Genomic DNA, 12,954 nt, shown 5'->3' with positions numbered 1-12,954 from the left:
GGAGTCGCCGCGGGGTTCCAGCACAGCCATCTCAGATCCCAAAGCAATCCCTCAACCTCAAGGTCACATTTCACCATCAAGAGCCCAGGGGCCTTGGGGGGGGGGGGGGGGGCGGGCACTCCTGAACTGCTTTTGCGGAGAGGAAACTGAGGCCCAGAGACAGGAAGTAGATTGTGTGAGGGTTTTACAAGTGGTAGAGACTGACCTTGACCAGCCTCCACGTAGCTCCCTCCCAGCCTTGCTGTCAGTGCAGAGAGCCCAGGGCCGGGGTGGCAAGCTGTTAGCACCAGCCCACAGAGCGGGTGCCCCATGGCACAGGGAGCCACTCAAAGCCTCAGTCCCAGGACCCCACTGGGCACCCGGAGCTTCAAGCTGGTGAGGACAAAGGCCTCCCTGAAAGACTGAGGGCAACAAGCAGAATGTGGCCCCGGCTGCTCTCCGCCCCCCCCCCCCCAGCTGCAGCCCACCCTGGGCTCCTCCACCACCAGCACTTGCTGAGTCATGGGCAAGACCAAGGCCCAAACCACAGCCGGCCTGAGCCTGGGCCTCAGCTCTCCAAGTGCAGAGGCCAAGGGGGCGTGAGCAGGGGAGGAGCAGGGGGCAAGCAGGGGGCGAGCAGGGGGGAGCAGGGGGCGAGCAGGGGGCGTGAGCAGGGGAGGAGCAGGGGGCGAGCAGGGGGCGTGAGCAGGGGAGGAGCAGGGGGCAAGCAGGGGGCGAGCAGGGGGGAGCAGGGGGCGAGCAGGGGGGAGCAGGGGGCGAGCAGGGGTGAGCAGGACGTGAGCAGGGGGCGAGCAGGGGGGAGCAGGGGTGCCCCGACTGCCCCGGCCATTGTGGGGACTGGGGCTCCGGCGGGCTGCCCCCCCCCCAGCCTGCACCCCACCCAACAAGGACATGCAAGGTAAGCACTTCCCACGCCCCGTTCCCGGTGGCTGCCAAGCGCATTCCTTACAAGGCCTGGGCGCTGAGCTGGCGGGGGCGGGCGGGAGCTGGGCGGGGCCCAGTACACCTGGCCTGGCCAAGCCCGGACGCACCCTGCTTGTGCGGAATGTGGACGCCGCCTGGACCGGCCCTGGGAAAGCTGCCCCCCAGCCCCCGCCCAGCTCCCGCCCGGCCCTGACTCAGCCTGGGTGGGCCAGGAAGCTGCAGCCTCAGCAGGACCCACTCTCCCTGCCCCACCCACCCCGCCGGCCCTCTGGGGACTGAAGCAGGGGACAGGGCCTGACAGAGGGGCCCCGAGCCAGGACGGCGCCCACCGGCCTCAGGATTTGGAGGGACTGCAGGGATGCTGTCGAACTTGACCCTCTCCTGCGCTGTCCTTTATCTGCTCGCAGCAGATTCCCCCAAATGTCAGATGAACCGAGGGATCTAGACACAGTGATCTGCCCCGTAGGACCTGAGCCCTGCACACAGACCTCGTCACTTCTCTGAGCCTCAGTTTCCTCATCTGTCAAAGGGGCTGTTGACAGTTCCATCGCAAAGGGCTGAGGTGGCAGGAAGTCCTGCTTACCCTGGAAGCATTTGACAAGCAGTGGCAAACCAATCACAGCTTTGTCCAGGCCCAGTAACTGGGGAGAGGGTCCACCAGCGCTGGGAAGGGGCCCCACACAGGGAGGAGAGGCAGGAGGACCCTCGGTCACACAGGGAGGAGAGGCAGGAGGACCCTCGGTCACACAGGGAGGAGACAGGAGGACCCTCGGTCACACAGGGAGGAGAGTCAGGACACCCTCGGTCACACAGGGAGGAGACAGGAGGACCCTCGGTCACACAGGGAGGAGAGGCAGGAGGACCCTCGGTCACACAGGGAGGAGAGTCAGGACACCCTCGGAGACAGGAGGACCCTCGGTCACACAGGGAGGAGACAGGAGGACCCTCGGTCACACAGGGAGGAGACAGGACACCCTCGGTCACACAGGGAGGAGACATGAGGACCCTCGGTCACACAGGGAGGAGACATGAGGACCCTCGGTCACACAGGGAGGAGACAGGAGGACCCTCGGTCACACAGGGAGGAGAAAGGAGGACCCTCGGTCACACAGGGAGGAGACAGGAGGACCCTCGGTCACACAGGGAGGAGACAGGAGGACCCTCGGTCACACAGGGAGGAGGCAGGAGGACCCTCGGTCACACAGGGAGGAGACAGGAGGACCCTCGGTCACACAGGGAGGAGACAGGAGGACCCTCGGTCACACAGGGAGGAGGCAGGAGGACCCTCGGTCACACAGGGAGGAGACAGGAGGACCCTCGGTCACACAGGGAGGAGACAGGAGGACCCTCGGTCACACAGGGAGGAGGCAGGAGGACCCTCGGTCACACAGGGAGGAGGCAGGAGGACCCTCGGTCACACAGGGAGGAGGCAGGAGGACCCTCGGTCACACAGGGAGGAGACAGGAGGACCCTCGGTCACACAGGGAGGAGACAGGAGGACCCTCGGTCACACAGGGAGGAGAGACAGGAGGACCCTCGGACACACAGGGAGGAGACAGGAGGACCCTCGGTCACACAGGGAGGAGAGTCAGGACACCCTCGGTCACACAGGGAGGAGACAGGAGGACCCTCGGTCACACAGGGAGGAGACAGGAGGACCCTCGGTCACACAGGGAGGAGGCAGGAGGACCCTCGGTCACACAGGGAGGAGGCAGGAGGACCCTCGGTCACACAGGGAGGAGGCAGGAGGACCCTCGGTCACACAGGGAGGAGGCAGGAGGACCCTCGGTCACACAGGGAGGAGGCAGGAGGACCCTCGGTCACACAGGGAGGAGGCAGGAGGACCCTCGGTCACACAGGGAGGAGGCAGGAGGACCCTCGGTCACACAGGGAGGAGGCAGGAGGACCCTCGGTCACACAGGGAGGAGGCAGGAGGACCCTCGGTCACACAGGGAGGAGGCAGGAGGACCCTCGGTCACACAGGGAGGAGGCAGGAGGACCCTCGGTCACACAGGGAGGAGGCAGGAGGACCCTCGGTCACAGCTCTCCCAGAGCCACAGAAGTGCTTGTCCAGCCTCAGAGGCCTGGTTGGCCCCATTCTCCCGACGGAGCTGAGTCCCCATCAGCCCCCTGTCTGTCACCCAGTCTGGATGACAACCCCGGCCAAATTCCCAGGGCAGGGGCTGTGACTTTCCCTTCTGACTAGGAGCTCCTGGAAGGCTGGGGTCTTGGTTGTCCCTCAGGCAGGGGGCTCCCTGGACCTGAGTCCCCACCTGCCTTTCGCTGTGTCCCTTAATCCTGAACCCTGAACACGGAAACAAGGCCAGCAGAGACCAGAAAACCTGTCCTTCCCCTCTTCAATGCCACCTCGCTCCTCAGGCCCTGACATGTCCCCTGCTTGCTTACTCAGCCGGCCCCCAAACATGACGCTGGAGCTGCTCCATGGTGCCCCCAACCCTGACCCTGGGAGCGGGGGACCCTCCCAGAGCCCCCCGCGGGGAGGGAGGCCTGCTGTCCCTGGGAGCGGGGAACCTCCCAGAGCCCCCCGTGGGGAGGGAGTCCTGCTGACCCTGGGAGCGGGGAACCTCCCAGAGCCCCCGCGGGGAGGGAGGCCTGCTGTCCCTGGGAGCGGGGAACCTCCCAGAGCCCCCCGTGGGGAGGGAGTCCTGCTGACCCTGGGAGCGGGGGAACCTCCCAGAGCCCCCCGCGGGGAGGGAGGCCTGCTGTCCCTGGGAGCGGGGGGGACCTCCCAGAGCCCCCCGCGGGGAGGGAGGCCTGCTGTCCCTGGGAGCGGGGGGACCTCCCAGAGCCCCCCGCGGGGAGGGAGGCCTGCTGTCCCTGGGAGCGGGGGGACCTCCCAGAGCCCCCCGCGGGGAGGGAGGCCTGCTGTCCCTGGGAGCGGGGGGACCTCCCAGAGCCCCCCGCGGGGAGGGAGGCCTGCTGTCCCTGGGAGCGGGGGAACCTCCCAGAGCCCCCGCGGGGAGGGAGTCCTGCTGACCCTGGGAGCGGGGGAACCTCCCAGAGCCCCCCGCGGGGAGGGAGGCCTGCTGTCCCCAGCCAGGACAGAGCGTCCTCTCTTCCCCACCCTCCCCCGAACCCTTCGCAGGCCCTGCTGGCCTGGGTGGCTTCCTCCCCCGCCCACTTCTGTCCCGTGGCTCAGACACAATCCCTCTGACCCGGGTCTCCTCTGCCCAGGGCCCACAAGTCCTGCGGGGCTGGGAGCAGGGGTGGGGGTGGGGGCCACAGGCAAGGGCTGCTGGGACAACAGCCTCAGCCGGCCTGGGCTGGGGAGGGGAGAGGAAGGCTCTCCGGGTCCAGGGGCCCCGCTGCCCGCTGACCGCCTCCCCCGACCCCCAGCCAGGCTCCCCCAGGCCGGGCACGCAGGCCCAGGTCAGGGTGCGGCGCTGGCAGGACACACCGTCTCTGGTGTTGGGTGTTGTGCCTCGGTTACCAAGGAGGGAGGCTGGGACTGGCTCTCTGCCATGTTTGGGCCCCGGGCTGACTGTGTGGGTGGGGAGGGAAAGCAGAGGATTTGGGGTGTGGACACTCACTTCCCGCTCCCAGGCCTGTGGGCAGGGAGGGCCCGCTGGGACTTGACTCTCCCCAGGCCGATCCAGACTTGCTCCCGCCCTCCCGCCCTACCTTTCTGCTGGCTCCCGGCCACAGCAGGCCAGGTGGAGCGCGCTGGGGGGGCAGGGCGGACTCCCCTGTGGCTCAGATGGGGGCCTGGGGAGCTGGAGCCCCCAACAAGACAGCCACTTCCATATCCCAACCCCCCAGGACTGCCCGCATCACAGCCTGGCTCAGGCCATGCGGGAGAAGGTCCCAGGATACCAGGTCAAGTCACCGCCCCTCTCTGGGCCTCAGTTGCCCCAGCTGTAAAGTGTCAGGAGCTGGCCTGGGTGGTCCCTGAGGGGCACCCCCAGTTCCGTGCTCCCCATCATGAGCTGAGAGGTGGAGGACTCAGGCAGTTAGAGGCTGGGTGGGAGCCCCTGGCCGTAAGGGCTCCTCACACATGTCCGCAGGCACACTGCCCAGCCCGGGGCTGGCACCCCAAGGGCCCATGAGAGGCTGAGACAGGAGCCCAAGGCTGTGCCCAGGAATGGCGTTAGAGGGGAGGGGGATCTCCCTGCTGGCCCTGATGGCAGGGGCTACCCTTTCTCTGCCCTCCAGCAATGGCCAAGGACTAGCCCAAAGACTCCAGGCTTGACCCCTGGAGACTTCTCACCATTCCCTTCCTCTCAGCCCCCTGCCTCTCAGAAAAAAGCCAGCCTTCATCCATTAGATCAGGGGTCCCCAAACTATGGCCCGCAGGCTGCATGCGGCCCCCTGAGGCCATTTATCTGGCCCCCGCCGCACTTCTGGAAGGGCCACCTCTTTCATTGGTGGTCAGTGAGAGGAGCATAGTTCCCATTGAAATACTGGTCAGTTTGTTGATTTAAATTTACTTGTTCTTTATTTTAAATATTGTATTTGTTCCCGTTTTGTTTTTTTACTTTAAAATAAGATATGTGCAGTGTGCATAGGGATTTGTTCATAGTTTTTTTTATAGTCTGGCCCTCCAACGGTCTGAGGGACAGTGAACTGGCCCCCTGTGTAAAAAGTTTGGGGACCCCTGCATTAGATCGAGTATCGAGCACCAACTGTGCACCTGGCTCCGGAGGCTGGGGAGGCAGCAGCAGGGCCTGTCCCAGCGTCAGGGACTCAGCCCGGCACAGGAGGCCCCAGGCAGCGCGAGAGGGCCCGTGCAGACAGGCCGGGGAAGGCTCCGGGGACGCAGAAGCTGAGGGTCAGTGGGGGAATGGCAGGGGGAGACCGGGAGGGGACTTGAGGGTGTGAACAGGCCGTGCCACAGAGGACATAGTGAGCGTGGACGCACTGGGGGTGACAGGCTGGAGGTGAGGGCAAGAGACCAGCGGACAGGGAGGAGCTGGGCTTTAAGGGCCTTGCGGCCAGCGAGACAGGGGCACGGGGGTCACTGCGGGGGGAGAGGAAGGAGCTGCCCTGGCGGGGAGCAGCCCCTCTCCCCACAAGCGAACACTAGCTCTCATCCCCAGCCAAGGCTCCGGACATCCCCCAGAAATCCTCCGCTTTGAATAAACACATGAGCTAACGCGTGTCCAATCCAGACCTGCCCTCCAAAGCCTTAAGTTGGCAAAACAAAGGAGAGAAGAAGCCTGCCCATGCAAGTGCTCCAGCCACTGGGCGGCAGGGCCAGCGGGCCACCCGGTGGGGGACTCGCAGGGGGCTGGGATCGAGGGCCAGCGGGCCACCCAATGGGGGACTCGCGGGGGGCTGGGATCCAGGGGCAGCAGGCCGCATGCCCCACTGTCTGCAGGATGTGGCGGGGGCGGGGGGGGGGTGCTGGGCCCCAGGGGTGAAGGCCCCTTCCCGAGCGGCTGCTCCTGTTTGCTGCCTGGAAATGTGGCCTCCCCGAGGCCAGATCTCATTTCATGCTCAGGAAACGGGGACTCTGGACCTGATTGGGAAGACTCCCCGTCTTTGAAATGCAGGAACTGCTCCCAAAATAAAACCCATGCAGGCCAAACAGAACATGGAAGTGGGGGGGCTTCGGAGCCTGGGCTCGGGGGGCAATCGGACGGAGTGGCCCCCTTGACGAAAGAGTAAACTAACAGCTACAGGGTTGGTAAAGGGTAAAGGGTCAAACATATGGTGCTGGAAGCTGGTCTGACTTTGGGTGGGGGGCGCACCGTGTAACATACAGATCATGTATCATAGAAATGTACACTCAAATATGTATACTGTTATTCACCACTGTCACCCCAATCAATTTTAACCTGAGACCCAGAGGGGCACCAGCCTGCAGACAGGATCAGTTCAGACCAAAACCCAGGCCCTGACTCTCCCGTGTTCCCTCACCCCTCACCCACCTCCCAGGGGAATCCCCAGAAGATCACAGACCGTTCCCACCCCTCCCCGACCGTTCCCACCCCTCACCAGCCCCACAGGGCAGACCGCAGCCCAGCTGTGGGGGGCGGGGGGGGCTGTGTGGCTCCTCACTAACTGTCCCCCCTCCCCAGCAGACCTTCGGCCCCCACACTTCTGGGTCCCAAGGTCTTCCACATCCTCTAACTCTCTGACCTCACAGCAGCCAAAGTTATTCTCCCTCTCTACAGAAAAGGGAAACTGAGGCCAGAGCAGCAAGGCCATCGCCCAGAGTCCTTCCGGGACACGTTCCAGGCAGTGAGGAGGGGGCCCTGTGCGTGCCTGCAGGCCCCGTGGTTCGAGTGTCAGGAAGCACAGGGCTGAGTCAGACTCAGGGCGGGGCTGGGTCACAGCCGCCCCAGCACAGGGCCACGTCCTGAGGGACCGGCCTCAGCTCCCACCCCCGAGTGCGGAGTGAGGACTCAGCAGCGGCCCAGGCAGCCTCGGGGTCAGGGGTGAACGCACAAGACCAGAGAAGGTGCCCACCTGAGCGAGAAAGCAGGGTGCTGAGGACCCGGACTGTCAGCAGCCCCCCCCCCCCCGGGGGACCCCTGAGCGCCTGTCTCTCTCCTCTGGCACCTTCTGCTCTCCTATCCCGTGGCCCACTTCTAGCCGACGGCCAGCCAGGTGTTTCAGTGCCAGCCTTCTGGGGGGAGAGCAGGTCATAAGCAGAAGCACCCCCACTTAGATTGCTTGGTGCTGGGCCTCTGTGCCACCCCAGAGGTGCTGAGGAGTCACCCATGTTTTCAGCCCTGTGCCGGGTGGCGTACCAGGGGACATGGATGTGGATGAAGGATGTGGGCCTGACCGAAGGTGGCTCCCGATCCAGTAGGAAGAGAGGGGGAGCCCCCAGGGGGGGGGGACGCTTCCAGGAGGGTCTCCTAGCCGGGCAATACGCATACGATTCTCTCAAAATTTAAATCTGGTCTTTTTCCAACTTCTTATTTGTATACAGAAAAATACACAAATCATCCCCACACAACAGGATGAATTTCCACAATGAGCCCATCAGAGTACCCGGATCACAAAACACTCTGAGCTCCTCCAGAGCCCCCCGGGCACCCCCTCCCAGGAGTCACCATCTCTCCTGGCACGCTATTCTGATTTATAATATAAAACTAGACTCGTAGATATGGCTTCTTTTATGTCTTCTTGCTCAACATAAGGTCTGTAAGATCCTCTGACTGCCTGGAGAACCCTGCTGTGCGAATAGCACGTTCCAGGCAGGGGAGCTCCTAGCCGGCCCAGTCCTGCTCCCATGGCAGGTGTCCACAGCGTGGAGGACCCGACAGGCACCCCTCCTCAACCCAAAGAGGGTCAGTGCTTCTCCCCAGACCTGCTCCCGGGACGGACACCAGTGAGAGGCCAAGCCCAGCTCTGCAGCCCAAGGCACCCCCCGCGCTCCAGTCCTCTGTCCCGTCCTCCTGCTCCCCAAATCCAGTCTGCTCCTCCCCGTGTAAGACAGAGGAGGAAAGGCCCCAGAGGGAAACGCTAATGGCAACGAAAAATAAATGCAAAAGAGGAAATAGAGTCAATAATATTGCAATAACTGTGTATGGTGCCAGGCAGGTGCTAGAAATATCAGGGGGAACACTTTGTAAAATATATGATTGTCTAACCCCTAAGCTGTATACCTGAAACTAATACAAAATAATATTGAATGTGAAAAAAATAAAAACTGTAAACTGGTAAATAAAAAATAATAAACAAATGCAAATGGACCCCGACTCCCCGTGTCAACTTGGACAGCGGCTGGAGTGAGCGGAGAGCAAGGCCTCCAAACTCCGAGCGGATAGACCGCCCACTGCCCACTGGGTCACCCCTCCCACCAGTCCCTGAGATGCACAGCACCCCCCGAACCCTCACCCTGAAGCTCCAGCCTCCTTCTCGTCCCTTCATCTACTGAGTCAACTTCCATTGACTGGGGTGGGGAGTGAGCCCTCCAGGGGCTCACAGCCTGGCAGGGAAGGAGACACAAACACCCTGGACTTGGGACTCAGTTGTTCTGGGTGTGGCCTGAGACTCCACATTTCGGGCCAGCCTCAGGGCATGTCAATGCTGCTGGTCCCGGTCCCGCTGTGCAAGTGGCCAGGAGCACGGGGGGGTGTGCACACAGTGTCTCTGGGGGCAGGAAGGGGCCGGGAAAGGCCAGCAGGACAGTGGGGAGGGGTGCGCCCGGGGACCAGCAGGCCAGGATCAAAAGCTCTGGCCTTCCTCACGATGACATGGGCCTGAGCTTGGGGTCCTGAGCTGACAGGTGCCTGCTGATAACAACTGCCTTACCTACCAGGTTCCGAGGCTTCAGTGAGACAGAACCTGTCAGGGCGCACTGCAAGCACCTATCGGAAGACTTCTCTTTAAAGCCGAGGGGGATTAGGAAAGGGTACAAGACAAGCTTTGGGGTGAAGAAACTGTTCCCTGCCTTGACTGTGGTGGTGCTCCCTTAGGAGCACACATGTGTCAAAACTTTAAGTGAACTCTGCACTTAAAATAGGTGAATGCCTCAATACCTCAATAAAATTGAACTTTTACAGAGACCAGTGAGATGGGGCCTTGGAAGATGGAAAGGCCAGGTTGTCATTAGGAGGAGGGGACCGCCCAGGCAGAGGTGTGGGGGTGTGAAGGTACAGCCCGTGTCCCGCCAGGGAGGAGAGGTGACAGCACCCTCCACGGAGTGTTTCTGTACCAGGTGGGGGACAGTCAGGGGCCACAACTGGAATACGAGAATCCTGCCCTACTCCAAGGGCTGCTGGAGCCAGGGGTTGAGTCCCTGAGGGGCTGTCCTGGGTGCATCCGACTCCAGTTACCACTAACTGAACATCTACTGAATGTCAGGCACTGGTTTGGAACTTTACATAGATCAAGGGTCACCCTGTCCAAGAGCTAAGATTGCTTTTTACATTTTTAAATAGAGTTTGTTTGTTATTTCGGTAAGTCAAATAGAACAATATTCTACGCCATGTGAGAATTGTATGAAATTCACATTTCAGCATCTACAGATAAGCATTTATTGGAACATGGCCACGCCTATTCGTCCATGGGTTCTTCCACCATTCAAGGGCTGAGCTGAGTATTTTTGACAGAGACCATATGGCCAGCAATACCGAAAATATTTACCATCTGGCCTTTTACAGAAGAAGTCTGCCTACAAAGACTGCACTGGCCAGCCTCGCACACGGCCACACCGAGCTAGCGCCGGGGCTGGGGATCCTGGGAAACCAGGTGACCTGAGCCACGCCCACTGCCTCCCACGCCTCCCCACCGGGGACCCCGCAAAGCCAGCAGCCTTGGGCCTTTGTGAAAATGTGTAAGCAGGACCCGAGCATTCTGTACACTTAGGGAACAGGTGGAGAGCATGGGAGGTAAAATACCACCTGCTCCTCATAAAACTAACTCAGAAGAAAGTATCATGGAAGGAAAAACAGACTAAGAGGCAAAGGAAGACACAGAGGCAGACAAACCACCCAGGGAGGGAAGTGATCTAGAAACTGACATGCAGGTGTGACTGAACCAGACAGAGCTGCCCCTCAAGAAATGCAGAGGAAAATGTAGGCAGAACCACCAAGGGGACGGTGGACCAGGCAAATGATTTAAAAACAAAAGGAAGCGGTGGCCATTGGTGCCCTCCGTGACGGTGAACTACAGAAAGCCCCGGACTTGTGCACAGATGCATCCACGCTGTATGCCAGGAGAGCATGACAGAAGCCAAATGCTGCCGTCCGAGACTGTGACAGAGCTACTGAAATCAATCCTGACTCAGCTCGGCCTAAACAGGGGCACGGGGAAGACTGCTCGGTCTCGGGAAGAAGCGGCCCGTGAGCCTGTCCTGGCGCTTAGATTGGATGACGGTGAAGATACCACTGAGGCGCTGAGAGAATTTCAACAAGGGGCCCAGGAAACGGCAGCGCGTCAGAGAAAGTACGAGCAGAAACACGAAGCGCGAGAGATCAAAGAAAGAATAAAAGAGGTTCCCTGACCAGGTGGTGGCGCAGTGGAAAAAGCACTGACCCTGGATGCTGAGGGCCCCAGTTCGAAACCCTGAGGTCCTCCACTTGCGTGCAGAATTGCCAGCCTAAGTGTAGGATCCCAAGGTCGCTGGCTTGAGCTCAAAGGCCGCTGGCTTGAGCGAAGGGTCACTGGCTCAGCTTGAGCACTGCCTCGGCCAACCGTACCCCCCCACCCCCGACAAGGCACATATGAGAAAGCAATCAATGGACAACTAAAGTGCCACAACTATGAATTGATGCTTCTCATCTCTCACCCTTCCTGTCTCTCTGTAAAAAATAATAAATAAATAATTAAAAAGAATTAAAAGGGTGAAGAAGGCTGGGGAAAAACAAGAGAGAGCCCAGAGGGGGGGAGAAGTCGACATAGTCAGGAGCTCAGTGCAGCTTTCCTGGGGAACGCCGGATAATCCCCTGGAGTGGCCGGAATGCCTGGGCGCAATGGAATTCTTAATGACCCGGAGGCTCCTGCAGCCACACGGGATCCAGAAGTCATGGTGGCCTTCCAGGATGTGGCCCAGGACCTGGCAAATATGTCAAAAGAGCAACCCAAAGATTATGGATCTCATAAATCAGCCAAATTAGGAGGTCAAGCATAATGACCTTCTGACCTTCAGCCCTTGTTGAAGGAAAAGCAACTTAGATCGCCCAACAGATGTTGCAATAAGACGTTTCTTCTCGCGGAGAAAGCTGGGGTGCTTTGAAGACAATCCCTGCCCTGTGGCCCAAATGCAGCTGTAACATTTTACAGTGGTTGCCAATTAGGGTATTCGTTCAGATAATGTTCTCCCACCAAGAATTATAAATTTTAAACACTTTTAAACCTTAAAAAATATTTTAAAATAAATTAAAAGGGTGTTTTAACCCTCCATTTTCCTTTACTAAAAAAAGGAAGAGAAGACCTCACTGTACAAACAACCTCACTGTACAGCCTTCACACCTCGGCAGTGGTTTTGACCAACCTCACCCCACCCCCACCCCGCTCCTGGAAGGGCTGACCCACCTCCCTAGTCCAGCTAATAAACCTGACTAACCTCACCGTGCACCTAGCAGGGCAGCAGCGTCCCCTGCCGGCGGTCAGGAAATGGCAGGTGCACGCCGAGCCCCTACTCTTAGCTTCTGCTGCCACCTAGTGGCCTTCTTCGGGAGCGCAGCCAAGGGGCCCAAACGGTGGAGTCCGCGGTGTGCAGGGCCGGTACAGCCAGGTATCAAAAACCGAGAGAAACGCGCAAATTATTCTGGGTAGGAATAGAAGCCTCCAAGCTATTGCCTACTGAAAACATTTTACCTTGTTTCTGTTTATTATTTGATGGGTGAGAATACATGCGACCGTGCCCAGCTGGGTGCCTGGCACGCATTAGATGCTCTGAATCGAATTCCTGGGTTGTTGAGCAAAGAACAGGAGCTGTGACCAGAGAGTGATAACAGGAGACTTGAAGATCTCCTGACCCACGTTCTCCCGCCCGTGTATTTGGCCTTGCATTCTTCATTCTTTCTTACCTTGATTCACTACGCACTCATTCTTTCAACAACTTAAGCGCCAAGCATGCGCTGGACTGCTGGACGCTAGAGAAATACCTGAGAGCCGATAGTGTGGTCCGCATGGAGCGGACAGTCTGGGGGGTAGACTACTACCTGCTAATGGCAGTGAGGTGCGACGAGGCGCCTATGGGGAACAGAGCAGCACCCAGGGCGACCTGACCTTGTTGGGTGCCAGGGAAGGTGTCAAGCAGCCTGAAGAATGGGCGAACTAGTCAGAGCAGGAGAGAACGTGCATGCGCAAGGGCCTGGAGGTGGGGAGCGTGCCCAGCGAGTTGCCGAAAGAAGGAAAGAGGCAGGTACACAGAGGGTCCCGAGGAAAGGGGGCAGGACGAGGCTGGAGAAAGAAGGGACTGTGCCAGGCAGAGCCTGCAGCGCTGGGTGAGCGCGCCAGGTTCAACATGGAGCCACCGGGTCTGGAAAGAGGCAGGCACATCTGCTCTTAGGGCTCCCTGACCCCATGACTGGGCAGTTCTTCCCCATTCTGGGATGAAGTCAGCCATCCTGTGACCTCCCAAAGGCTCTTGTCCCCCTGAGGCAG

General features: G+C 60.2%; 1 pseudogene; it reads left to right on the top strand.

Annotated features, from left to right (window-relative positions):
• Positions 1–891: 891 nt before the first annotated feature.
• LOC136392324 (hsc70-interacting protein-like) lies at positions 892–11,473 on the top strand (annotated as a pseudogene).
• The last annotated feature ends 1,481 nt before the right edge of the window (positions 11,474–12,954 follow it).

Source organism: Saccopteryx leptura, chromosome 2 (genome assembly GCF_036850995.1).
Source record: "Saccopteryx leptura isolate mSacLep1 chromosome 2, mSacLep1_pri_phased_curated, whole genome shotgun sequence".
NCBI lineage: Eukaryota > Metazoa > Chordata > Mammalia > Chiroptera > Emballonuridae > Saccopteryx > Saccopteryx leptura.
Note: the sequence above shows the minus strand (reverse complement) of the source record. Positions and strands in the feature narration are given on the sequence as shown.